The following is a 12,961-nucleotide window of genomic DNA, read 5'->3' as shown; positions in this document are numbered from 1 at the left end:
GACCACCTCGTGCATTTAACCATCTCCTCAATAGTTTCACCCACCTACGTAACCACCTTTGAAAATTCTTTCCTTGCATTATGAAAATAATAATAGTGTGCTTTACACACTTGCAGTGTGTTTGCATATCTATTATAGCACCAAACATAGTTATGCAAAAGTCAGGAGCTCATTAAAAGTGAGCTGAAATCATGATCTTCCCAGTATCTCTATGTGGAGTGAATCACAGTCAACCTTTACTTAGCATTTAACAGTGTGGCTGGAACTGTGCTAAGCACTTTATAGGCAATATCTCATTTCATCAATAACTCTATAAAGTAGGCATTGTAGATTTTTTTTAAGCTGTGGCATGGAGGGTTTTAGAACATAAGACAGCCTGATTTCAAACCCTTCACTTTGCCACTGCATTGAACTATCTACTGTCTTTCCACTGGACTATTAACTAAACTGAGGCATTGAACATTAAGTGAATTTCCCAAAGTCACATGGCTGGTGAGTTCTCATCACTAAGTCTCGCTGTTTCTTTCCAGCTTTGCACTAGGATGCTCCCTTGCATGGAAGGGACATCGCATATGCAGGAAACAGCAAAGAATTTAAAGCGAGGCAGAGCCTCAGTTTCCCCTCTGCAAAAAAAATAAAAAATAGTAATAATTACCTAGCGGGGTTACTGTGAGGATAAGAACCAAGGAAGACTCCTGCAGCCCCGCCCGGGAACCAGGGGGTCTGTCACTGGCAGCCTCCAGCCTCTCGTCTTCCCCGAAGCCTCCCTCCCTCCTGCCTCTGCAGTCTTGCAGGCAGCATCCTTACCCGGTTCCTCTGACTCAGTCCTTGGGAGCCAGAGTCAGACTGAGCGAGCCCCCCCACCCAGGAGAGTCATGAAGGAGATTTTTGCCCTCCAACAATCATGAAGACAGTGCAGAAACGGGATCACAGGGCCTGTGCTGCTCAAGCCGCATGGGCATGGGACTCGTCTGCTGAGCAGTGCCGCTTTCCTCTGAGAAAAAGAAAGCCCCCGTTGTGGGTGGAGGGAAGCATCTGCTCTGGGAGGTGCGCCCACCTTGTTCAAAAGGACCCGCTCCCCTCCAGTGCCCTTTAACACTCCCCCAGGGCGCTCCAGTTGCATTCTCCCATCTTGCCATGGTGGCAGGAGGCTAAATCAATTAGTGGGTAAACCATGTGGAAATGCTAGTCTTGCCAAGTGGTCCCGATCAGTCTGAAACACCATTGGAAGCAGTGGAACCTGGCACGGCTACCTGGAACAGAATTGATCCCACCCCCAGACTCCGGAGATTGATTCTGGTTGATGGAGGCAAATGCAGATAGAGCAGGATCTTCATTAAAAACACGGTGGATATATTTCAAAGCCTTATTGGGGAGCAGGGAGATATTATAATTAAAAGGGAAAGAAGGACCTGACCTGTGGCGGTGCAGTGGATAAAGCGTCAACCTGGAAACGCTGAGGTTGCCAGTTCGAAACCCTGGGCTTGCCTGGTCAAGGTACATATGGGAGTTGATGCTTCCAGCTCCTCGCCCCCTTCTCTCTCTCTCTCTCTCTCTCTCTCTTTCTCTCTCTCTCTCTGTCTCTCCCTCTCCTCTCTAAAATGAATAAATAAAATTTAAAAAAAAAAAGGGGGGAAAGAAGGATGACAGACAGGCACTCTCCCGAGATGTGTTCACCAGAAACCGAATTGCCCAGGAGTTGGCTAAGAGAAAGGGGGCAACTTATAAAGTGAAGCACATTGGGTAGAGTGGTTCGGGTCTCTCTGAGAGGCAGGGATCAGCCCTAGCATTGCAGGCACGTGTGTTCACACCCACACACAAAGCGGACAAGCGGGGGCATCCCTTGCCCAGACAGACTCGCCTTTGCTGCCTGCTAGTCTACAAGAGTCCTGACAAAGGAGGCAGTTCAAGAAGCAGCCTTACCTGGGGAGCCGCATGGCTGGAGGGAACCAAGAGGCCTCCTGCAGCGAGGAGCTGGGTTGGCTTCCCTTCACAGCTGGTGGGTCAGTTAGGGGTCAACCAGAAAAGCAGGAGAGAGAGAGAGGTGAGAGATGATAGAAGGTAGATAGATAGATGATAGATAGATAGATAGATAGATAGATAGATAGAGAGAGAGATAGAGAGATAAATGATAGATAGATAGAAAGATAGATAATATATAAATGACAGATATAGAGATATAGATTGATTTATTGCTAGGAACAGCTTATGCAATTGTGGGGCTGGGAGGCAAGTCCAAAATGTGTAGGGAGCCCTCAGGTACCGACTGAAGCTACTGTCCACAGGTAGAAAATTTTTTTTCCTAAGCTTCAGTTCTGCTTTTTAAAGTCCTTTCAACTGATTGGATCAGGCCCTCCCAAGATCATCTGATCTTCCTTTCTTAAAGTCAACTGATCCTGGGCTTTAATCACATCTACAAAGTCCCTTCATCCCAACCCCTACACTGATGTTTGTAGTCAGCCAAGCTGATGCATCAACTGACCATCACAGCTCCTCGGCTCTTCCTGCCGCTCAGCCCCCACCTCCTCTACTCTCAGACCTGTCTGCCACCTCCTGAAGTCTTCCCTCACCAGCATTCCTGTCCCCAGGAATGGCCTCTGAACTGTCTTCCAACCAATCCCACATACACTCAGACAGGTCTCCAAGTGGCTTCCACAGCTCGCCCCGTTCGTCACTTCTTGAATGAGTTCCTGAAATGGCCTCCGGGCTGCTCTGCCTGCTTGGAAAGCCCCACTGCCAGCAGAGTGCATTTCTAAGCACTGTGTCTGGACCGGCTTCTTCAGCGGCGGCCCCCAGGCCACCAGGCACACTGCGCACTCCTCGTCTGCCCACCTTCCCTCTCACCCAGCACTTTACTCGCTCTGTTGCAACTGTCCTGGAACCAGCCACACGGGATTGATCCCATGCTCTCCTCTGGCCTTCGAGCATGCTCACCTCATCGCCTCGTACTCCCCATTGAAGACTCACTTAGAACACACTGTCTGCAGATGTGGGGAGCCCCCTCTCTGGGCTCCCTCCGCACCCCCGCTTCCTTCCACTGGGACACTCATCACTCCGGGCCCAACTACCTGCCTCCCATTTACCCCCACCACGAACTGATGAGCATCGCACCTCGGTACTGCCCTGCCAGCACCCATCCCACATCCCACATCCCACATCCCACATCCATCCGGCTCCCACTGGGTATTTCACAAACGGTGGCTGAACTAACGGACAAAATGTTCGCCAGGAACGTCATCGCAGCCTCTCCCTCGTACCTCCAGCTCCTGCTGCAATGCTCCTCACTTCCTTCCTCTACCTATGGTTCCGTCTGAAATTTATTGGGGTGAGAAGTAATTTTTTTTTCTCCTTCTTTTCCTTCCTTCCCTGTCAATTTGAAAGCTGTTTTGAGCAATAACAGTGTCACGATAATTTATGATATACAGAAGTTATGGCCTGAGACAGTAGGGCCCGTTTCAGGAGCTGACAGAGCACAGACGGCTGCAGCCACGAGGGCGAGGCGGGCAGGCGTGCAGGAGGCTGGGCGCCAGGCTGACAGCGCCACCCACCCTGGAGGCTGCGGGCGGCCTCCGCGGGGCTCTCAGCAGGAGGGGCGCAGGCTCAGGATATAGCTTAGAAACACCCTCCATTGGCGAGATGAGGACAGGCAGGGTGACCAACTACCCGGCTACTTCCAGAAAGCACTTGAAAAGAGATAAGGGGTGGAATGAGGCAGGGGCCCCCGTGAGATGAGGACGGGTCAACAGGAGCTGAGGATCCAACTCTGGGACAAAAATAAAACCTGCCCATACAGCAGATGTTTTAGAGAATATATTACTTTACAGTCCCAGCCTTTTGTCCATTCATACAACAAATATCATTTGAACATGGGATTTGTATAAGCCTAGAGATGTGACAATGAGTAAGACAAGGTCCCTGCGCTGGGAGCAGGGGGATCATCCCCAGGGAAGGGACAGACAGAAAGAAAATGGAATGTGTTAGAGTATCAGGTGGTGGCGATTACACTGAGGAAAGTCGGGATGGATCTTATAGAGTGGAGTGGTAGCTGGAGGATGCCTTTCGGAAAAGGAGCCTCGACTAACAAGGACAAGGCATTCTAAGCAGAGGGAAGGGCATGTGCAAAGGTCCTGGGGCAGGAGTGGGCTTGGCATGCTCAGGGCAGGGGACGTGTCAAGGGGGAGGAGGGTGCATCTGAGAAATAGCCAGAGGCCAGATTGTGGAGGCCAGTTGGGTGGCAGAGAGAGGACTTTGGCTTGTGTCTGAGTGAGTTGAGCAGTCACAGGAGGGGTCCTGAGTAGGGGAGCAACTTGTGCTAGAAATTCAAAGGACAGTCAGGCAGCTTCCTGAATTGAAGGTGGGAAGTGGGGAGACTGGTCTTACTGACGTTACCCAGGAGAGATGACAGTGCCTTAGGCTCAGCCACATAGCATTGAAGGTGATGTGAGAGCCAGTTCCAGATGCAATTTAGAGATGGCGCTCACAGGACTTGCCCAGGCATTGGGGGTATGGAGTGTGAGAGAGAGGAGTTGAGCCCTAGTAGGGTTAGTGACTTAGTCTGTTCAAGACTTTGCAACAAAACACCATTGGCTGAATGCCTTATATACAACAAACGTTTATTTCTCACAATTATGGTGGCTAGAAGTCCGAGATTGAGGTGCCATCGGATTCTGTGTCTGGTGAGAGCCCATTCCTGGTTCACAGACGGCCCTCTTTATGCTATGCACTCACTTGCTGGAAGAGACGATGGAGCTTTCTGGGGTCTCTTTCATAAGAACACTAATCCCATTATGAAGACTCCAGGCTCATGACCTAACCAACTCCCAACTCTGGCTCCACCTCCAGATACCATCACATTGGACGTTAGGATTTCAACATAGGAATTCAGAGGGTCAGGGGACACATTCAGTCTACAGCAGTGAGTGACAGACTCTTTTACTGAGATGGGCGAGCCTCATAGACTGATCAGGCTTGGGGAGTACACTCCCGATCAGAGATACCCAACACATCTGTCATTTTACTAAACGGAGACTTCTTCTATAAATGGGTCCTCCATACATTTACACAGCAGCTCTGACTCATGCGCACCATGAAGACCCTGAGGCCTGGAATACCCTCTAGTGCCTTCTGATCAAAACTGAGTCTGCAGGGGTTTACTCTTCAGTATGGACTCCTGTCACTCTTACCCATCAGAATCTATTACTCAGAACTCCCTCCTCCCTGTTTGAAATGAACTCTCTGCAGAGAGCTTGACAAAAGGACATTTGAGACACTGGGGCATAAAAGCGGGTGGGGTGGGGAGGGAGTAGAGCCTCAGCATCATTGTGGGGTAGGGGTGACTCAGGGGGTGGCCCCCACATTTCTCCCATCGCCCTCTTCAGTGGCATGTATCCACAAGGCCACATTATGACTGGTGGAGGCCTTGGGCACTTAGCTTTCATAGGTCCCTTCCTCCATAAAAAAAATATTAAAAATTACACTTTATGACTACATTGGTATCAAGATGAATATAATGCAGGCTGGATTATATGCAATTTTTTCTCCTGATTTTAAAATAAATTAAAGCATCATTGTGGACCCTTAAAAGCCTCATGAGTTCTAGGCACTCTGCCCACTCTGCACAGCGGAAAGTCCCCCTGCGTGTATAGGAAGGAAAAGAAGGTGAGCCTGGAGAAGCAGCGGCCGTTAGGAGACCGGGGCCCCGGCCTCGACTGCTGGACAATAAGCTCTGACACCTGGGGTCAGTTTCACCACCTCTCAGTTCCTCTGTCCTTTTGTCTTTCCAGGAGGGGCAGGACGGGACAGTCACTCAGCTGCCTGCCAGCAATAACACCCCAAGATTCTAACGCATGAGACCCCAAGCTTCATTTTTAACTTCCTTCCCCCAAAGGAAGCCTCTTCCCCCAACTACAATATTACACTTGTTTTCCTTTCCTGGATCTCCTTCACTCATCAAATCCTGTGCTAGTGTGAGCAGCCCCTGGTTTCCAAAACGCAGTCATAAAGCCATAATGAGTATAGAGATACCAACGTGAAAATGACGGAGATAAAGCCATAAGCACTCAAATAAATATATAAATATAAACAAGTCTATAAACCAAACCCTGGAGGTATTTTAAACGCATAAATGTAGCATTTATATCTCTTACTCTGCACAGCAGAACTTTCAAAGGAAATTCATTTAATTCTATTGCTCACACCCCTAACCCCCATCCAGGAGGACTCACTAATAAGCAGTGCAATTACCGCCTCCCTCCTGATCGAGAGTTCATTTTAGAAGCTCGTTCTTGAATTCATTACCACGCTGGAAATGAGCTGAAGCCAGTGGATATGGCCACATGACATCCCCCTGCTCCCTGCCAGTTGGGCTCAGGGAGACACCTGACACAGCCCTGGTCCTGACCTGCTCTGACTATTGCAAAATTAGTTACCACTCAATAGCTGGCCCGAATTAAAGAAGCATGTCAGGAGATCGGAAGAGAGCAGATAATTCTCTGTGTTGTTATGGGTTTGATGAGCTGAGGGAAGCCCCCGCCCCCATGGATGATGATTGTGGCCTACTTCCTCCAAAGGAATGGAGAGCAAATGGACAAGAGTGTGCTGGGCACTGCCGAACACCAGGCCCCATTCTGAGTGCCTCCAGAATCAGATGCTTACTCCTCTGACCCTCACCACAGCCCTGAGGTCGGGTCCGGGCCCAATACAGAGTGACAATTGGGGCCTTTGTTCAAAAACAGGTGCAAAGTGCAGTTAAAAGTACTAAATTATAAGACACTTCCATTCTCCCTTGGGTGGTTTTTCCTCCCTCTCTCTCTCTCTCTCTCTCCCTCTCTCTACCTATCATTGTGTTTTTATCTGCTATTTAATGTTTCACTTCCTAAGGCACCAGAATACCTGCCAGGTGAGTGTAGACCCTCAAAGGTACCCAGGGGTCCCACCCTGCAAGTCAGTGAACCCACAAATGCCCATCGGCTGCCAGGCTCCTCTCACACCAGCCAGCAGACTGATATTTCATGCCCAGCCAGAGTGGAAGAGTTGAACCAGGCATCTCCCCGTCCCACAGACCCTCTGCTCCAACCCACTGTGAGTGGGAAACCCCCAAGGGATTGCAACCTCCAAGCCAGAATATGTTTGGTACCTAAAATGGACCAAGATGCTGCAGGGTGCATTGTTCAACTCAGACCCTCCTCACATCTGTGCATAGGAACCTGCCCAGAGGTGGCAGCAGTGCCCATGTGAGGGCTAGGAGGGAAAGGAAGACGTAGGTGTCCCAGAACATGAAGAGGCAACGTGAGCCAACACTGAATATAAGCCAAGGATCCAAGCCTTCCCCACTCGTGATCCATTGTCTTATCAGCCTTCACTGAATAACTGTAGATATCTGAGTTATTAAGAGTTTCAGTATGGCAATGGTAGAGCATCACACCCCAAGCCCGGGGCCCTCTTTGGCACAGGCCATATGCAATTGCGCTGGCGGATTGCCCATGAAGCTGATCCTGGGTAGATATTACCACCATCCTCACTTTGTAGATGGAAGAGCACAGGGAATTCGCCCAAAGTCATGATGCTGGGAATGGGGGTGGCATGGGGAACACTGAGACTCAAACCCAGTCATCTGGACTCTGAGCCTCCTTCTTTTTTTTTTTTTTTACAGAGAGAGGGATAGACAGGGACAGACAGACAGGAACAGAGAAATGAGAAGCATCAATCATTAGCTTTTCATTGCGCGTTGCAACTTCTTAGTTGTTCATTGATTGCTTTCTCATATGTGCCTTGACCGCGGGCCTTCAGCAGACTGAGTAACCCCTTGCTGAAGCCAGCGACCCTGGGTCCAAGCTGATGAGCTTTTGCCCAAGCCAGCACACTGCCACTGTGGTCTGGTAGAAAAGGCAGAAGAGAGTACGCACCCAAACCTGGCCCATGCTGCTGACTTGGCCACCAAATGGCTGTGTGACCTTGGCCAACTCACTTGGTTTCTCTGAGTTTTAGCCCAACCTGTCACACGGAGGCCATGTAAAGAAAATAAAACACAAGAGGTCATAAAGTTACATTTATATGCAAGCACCAGTGTCACCTAACATATAGAAGACAAGTGGAAAAGCCATCTCTGCCTTTCCCTGGCTCTTCCCCACCCTCTCTAGGCAACTGTTCTTGGCCCCAAATGTCCAAAGAGGACATGTTCATCTTTGTAACATAACTGCTCTGTGGCCTCACAGCAAGAGAGAGACAAGGGCAGTCTTCCCTTGAGAAACTCAGGTCCCTGCAAGAGATCAGAAGACACAAAAAATTACTTAGGTTCTTCTAAAGAATTCGCCTTCAGGATCAGCTTTTGTTTCTTGAGGCCAGGCACCTTGTACTTTTGTGTAAAATGCAGACACTTGTGTGCTTTTTCCAAAGCAAAAATTGATCCACAGTCCCTGTTGACAGATTCAAACATTTTGACTGAACTTATCAAGTTCCCATCAGTTTAGTCAATTGATGTCATATAAGTATCTGTCAGCACAAGCAGCCACGTCGATTAGACACCTGTTCTTTTTAGTTACCTGAACTTATTCTCAAAAACAAAAATAAAAAATCAAAGTAAAAATAACCTACCAATTTAGTTAGAAACCAACAAATACCTTCTATCAAAAAAAGTATATTTTTATCAAAAAACTTTGATTTCTTTTTCACAGAATCTACTAAATCAATCAGCTAGGTGTGTGTGTGGAGGGGTACTACTAAACAGATGTGTCATCTTTTTGAACAAGCAGGGACATAAATATCAGAAATAAAACCATCAAAAAGACCTCATCAGAATGGCCACTGCCCAATCATCCGTAATAACAATATGAAATGGGATCTTGTAAAATGTCTGACAGATAATCCCTAATCACAGCAATTTTATGTGTTGAAGAGCATTTTTTCTTTTCTAGAAATTTGCCTTCTGGTCTCTTGTTTGTCCATAATTGATAAGAAAATGGGTGTGATTGCTCAGAGGCTGTGACTTGTAGCCTGGATTGCCCATCAACAATCAAAAAGCTAGTGGCAGGGTCACTGGAAACTGAGGGTTGATTATCCTTATCGAGGCCCCTTGAATGTTGTAGTATACTGAATTAATTCTGAAAGATGTGATTTCTACCTAAGTCCAAAAGATCTGATAAATCAGTGGCTGACATAGTCTATTTCAGACCTGAACTAAAGGGTTCAGATCAGGTTCTGTCTTTGTTAAAACTGAAACCATTAAAGTTGGCCATAGGTACTCTCCTTCTCTGTCTCTACTCTTTCCCCAAGTCTCAGCAGCTCCCACCTCCTCATGCATCCCCTCCTGGCATGCCTAGAGCCCTAATTCTATCCCAGAGCTCTCCGCACAGGTGGGACCATTTAACAAACCAAGTCACACTAAGGGATCTTTGACTCAGAGTGCTAACTCTTTCCAGGGGTGCTTGCTTTTCAAAAGAGAATACAGGAAGAGCTCTACGTTTAGCTCCAAGGAGTGAATCAGTAATGGTATAATTTCAGATGCCAGGTAACTGGAGAGTGTCCAAGTGTCAGCAGACGTGGTTTAAACAAAACCAGGTATTGAGAGGAGCCATCGTGCTTAGAGAATCGAAATATATTTACTCTTGAATGTATTCATGCAGAATTAAGTGGCCCATTTTTGTCTGATTCACATTTTCCATTGGTCAGCTTTTCTTGTGGCCACAGACATTTCCACAATGGGAATAAGCGGGTTATGTATTGCTAGTCACTCACCACCTACAATTCACTTTTCCAGTTTCCCTCTGTTGCCTATACACTGCCACTTTGTCAATTCCTGCCATCTATTGACTGTGTTCTGATGGCTGGGGTAAACAAATTACTTCGGGAATGACTGTGGTGCACAAAAGGCGTCGCTTGCTGGGTTCTAGATGATGGAACTGATGTGTGATCCAATTGGTCCTAATGGCAGGAGACAATTCACATCATGGAGGTACAGGTCACCATAACCCATCCTATCAGTGACATAATTTTGTATGGCACACAAAATTTTCCTTCTTTTCTTTTATTCTAAGTAAATATCAGAGGGCAATACCTAAATCAAATGGTTTTGCAGATAAAATACTCTAAGTCTTAAAGACTACTTCTTTAAAGCCCACTGAAAGCCTACCACAGAGTAACAACTGTTTTACAAATGCACAACAGGTACTGAAGGCCAAGAAGTTCACCTTCTTGCATTCTGTCAAAGAACATACATTGGACCGAGGGCAAGTCCTTACACAATTTAATCCCAAACCTCTGCCTAGCTCAGTGGTATCTACATTTCTTTATTGTGTAATTCCAACAGAAAAACATTTTTGAGCAGTCACCCCTAAGGTGACTAAATTAATTATAAATTATATACACATACTTACAACAGCCAATATGTCAACGTGCAATATGCAGCAGGTGCAGGTCATCTTTAACGACAGTGAACGTAAGTCCTTTTTAAAGTAGACTTCACAATTTTGACTCTTTTTTTGGCATAATGCTCATCATGGTTAATTAGGTTATCACTTCCCCACTTCCTTATGTGATAGTAATAAGTTCATAATCAGAACTGAGGAAGCAAAAGCCCACCACTTTCTTAGGACTCATTTGGGCTTATATTAGGCAAGCATTTTTTATCATCTGAAGCCTCTTTGCAGAAATCTTATAAATCCACTTGTCGATTTTGTGTAACTCCTTTTGCACCATGGCAGCTTTACTCTTTGTCAGAATCATAATAATAGTAATTAATAATAATAGTACCCTGGCCAGTTAGCTCAGGCGGTTAAGAGTGTTGTCCCAAAACTACAAGGTTGTCGGTTCGATTTCCGGTTAGGACATGCATGGGAAGCAACTAAGGAATGTATGACTGAGTGGAACGACAAATAAGTGCTTCCTTTCCCTCTCCCCTCTATCTCCTTTCCTCATTCTGTCTTTCTAAAAAATCAATAAAAATTAAGCCCTGGCCAGATAGCTAGTTGGTTGGAGCATTAGCCCGAAACACAAAGGTTGTAGGTTCGATACCCAAGTCAGGACACATACAGGAACAGCTCCATGTTCCCGTCTCTCTCTCCCTGCCTCTCTATCAAAAAAAAATAATAATAACAATAATTATCAAGAGAAAGACTTTAGCCTGACCTGTGGTGGCGCAGTGGATAAAGTGTCAACCTGAAATGCTGAGGTCGCCGGTTCAAAACCCTGCACTTGTCTGGTCAAGGCACATATGGGAGTTGATGCTTCCTGCTCCTCCCCCCCTTTCTCTCTCTCTCTCTCCCCCCCCTCTAAAATGAATAAATAAATAAAAATATAAAGAGAAAGAGTTTATCCGGGAAGTCTAGCTTCAGAGCCTGCACAGGCAGTCACCAGCCTCTTATCCTTATGATGCTGCCCTTTACACATGGCTCACAATGTCCACATGTGACCTGAGTGATGAATGCAGCCAGGATACCTTATGTTAGATGGTGGTAAAGCTTAATCTTCTTTCTAAGTTTAAAAGAAAAATATACATAGAAGTTCTAATATTTTCAACCCACACCCCAGTGGACCATCTTACATATCCCTCAGGATGAACACCCCACTTTGGAAACCACTGGTTCTAGTTCACCTTAAAATACAGACCTTTCTGGGCCCTGGCAGGTTGGCTCAGTGGTAGAGCGTCGGCCTGGCGTGCAGGGGACCCGGGTTCGATTCCTGGCCAGGGCACATAGGAGAAGCGCCCATTTGCTTCTCCACCCCCGCCCCCTCCTTCCTCTCTGTCTCTCTCTTCCCCTCCCGTAGCCAAGGCTCCATTGGAGCAAAGATGGCCCGGGCGCTGGGGATGGCTCCTTGGCCTCTGCCCCAGGCGCTAGAGTGGCTCTGGTCGCGACAGAGCGACGCCCCGGAGGGGCAGAGCATCACCCCCTGGTGGGCAGAGCGTCGCCCCCTGGTGGGCGTGCCGGGTGGATCCCGGTCGGGCGCATGCGGGAGTCTGTCAGACTGTCTCTCCCCGTTTCCAGCTTCAGAAAAAATACAAAAAAAAAAAAAAAAATACAGACCTTTCTGGAGAGGAGAGGAGAAGAGAGACCCCCCTGACACCAAATCAGACTTAATGTCCTGCCCAAAAGTTTTGACATCCTGGGGGCTCTGGGAAGCATGAAAGGGTCTTCAAGAAGAGGTGACATGATCTGATTCGTATTCTAACACGATTGTTCTGGAAGCCCCAAGAAGAGTGGGTTCTGGAGCCAGCACAGAGAGCAGGAGGGATGACTGGAAAAAGGATAACAGTCTGGGTTAAGGTTGCAGCCTTTAAAATGGACAGAAGTGGGCAGATTCACAAGGTAGTAATGACTCAGATATTAATTAAACTTGCCCAAGGTTAAACAGCTGGTAGGCAGCAGAGCTAAATTTAGATCTCAGGCCTCCTCACTCCCAATATAGTGATTTTTCTTCTGATTTGCCATGTCAGCAAACACCTGGTCCCTCTGTTTTATGCTCCCCCAGGGAGGTAGGTGATCAGGAACGGAGCCCAGGCAGCAGCCTGCAGTTTCCAGCTGGGTGATGAAGGGAGGCAACAGGAAAGGAAGAGCCTGCCTTCTCCAGATGTATTTATCTTTGCAGGATCCATAAGAGGTTCCATGACAATCTGTTTTCTGGGTATTGAATCCCATATTGAAATAACACACTTACCAGTGACAACAAACAGACACTCCAAGTAACTATTCATTCCAGTCCAGGCCTTAATAAAAACCATAATCGAGCCAGCTGAAGGGTGGACGTTGATAGGGAGGTACCAACCTGGGGAAAGAGAAACAAGCTTTTGTAATTATTCCCACACGGAGCCCTCATCTCTCCTTCTGGACTGTCTGAAATCCTTCCTTCTTTATGCTAAAACGTGGCCTCCTCCTCAAACTCCTTTATAATTGCCCCTTCCCGCTGGGCCCCTGCCTCAGTCTCCTCAGGCTGGCTTCTTTCTTATGGTATTTATTGCTCGGGGTCTAGG

At 47.4% G+C, this 12,961-nt stretch overlaps 1 protein-coding gene and 1 long non-coding RNA gene across 5 annotated transcripts in view; one reads left to right on the top strand and one right to left on the bottom strand.

Moving 5' to 3' along the window:
• The window catches only part of LOC136315157 (urea transporter 2-like), a 452,042-nt gene that overhangs the window by 400,322 nt on the left and 38,759 nt on the right, over positions 1-12,961 (top strand). The window lies entirely within an intron of this gene.
• On the bottom strand, positions 12,104-12,758 carry LOC136315650 (uncharacterized). Its single transcript, XR_010727534.1, has 2 exons — positions 12,649-12,758; positions 12,104-12,228 (listed from the first exon to the last, which is right to left on the bottom strand). It is a non-coding gene; the product is annotated as an uncharacterized lncRNA (long non-coding RNA).

Source organism: Saccopteryx bilineata, chromosome 11, assembly GCF_036850765.1.
Source record: "Saccopteryx bilineata isolate mSacBil1 chromosome 11, mSacBil1_pri_phased_curated, whole genome shotgun sequence".
Lineage (NCBI taxonomy): Eukaryota > Metazoa > Chordata > Mammalia > Chiroptera > Emballonuridae > Saccopteryx > Saccopteryx bilineata.
Note: the sequence above shows the minus strand (reverse complement) of the source record. Positions and strands in the feature narration are given on the sequence as shown.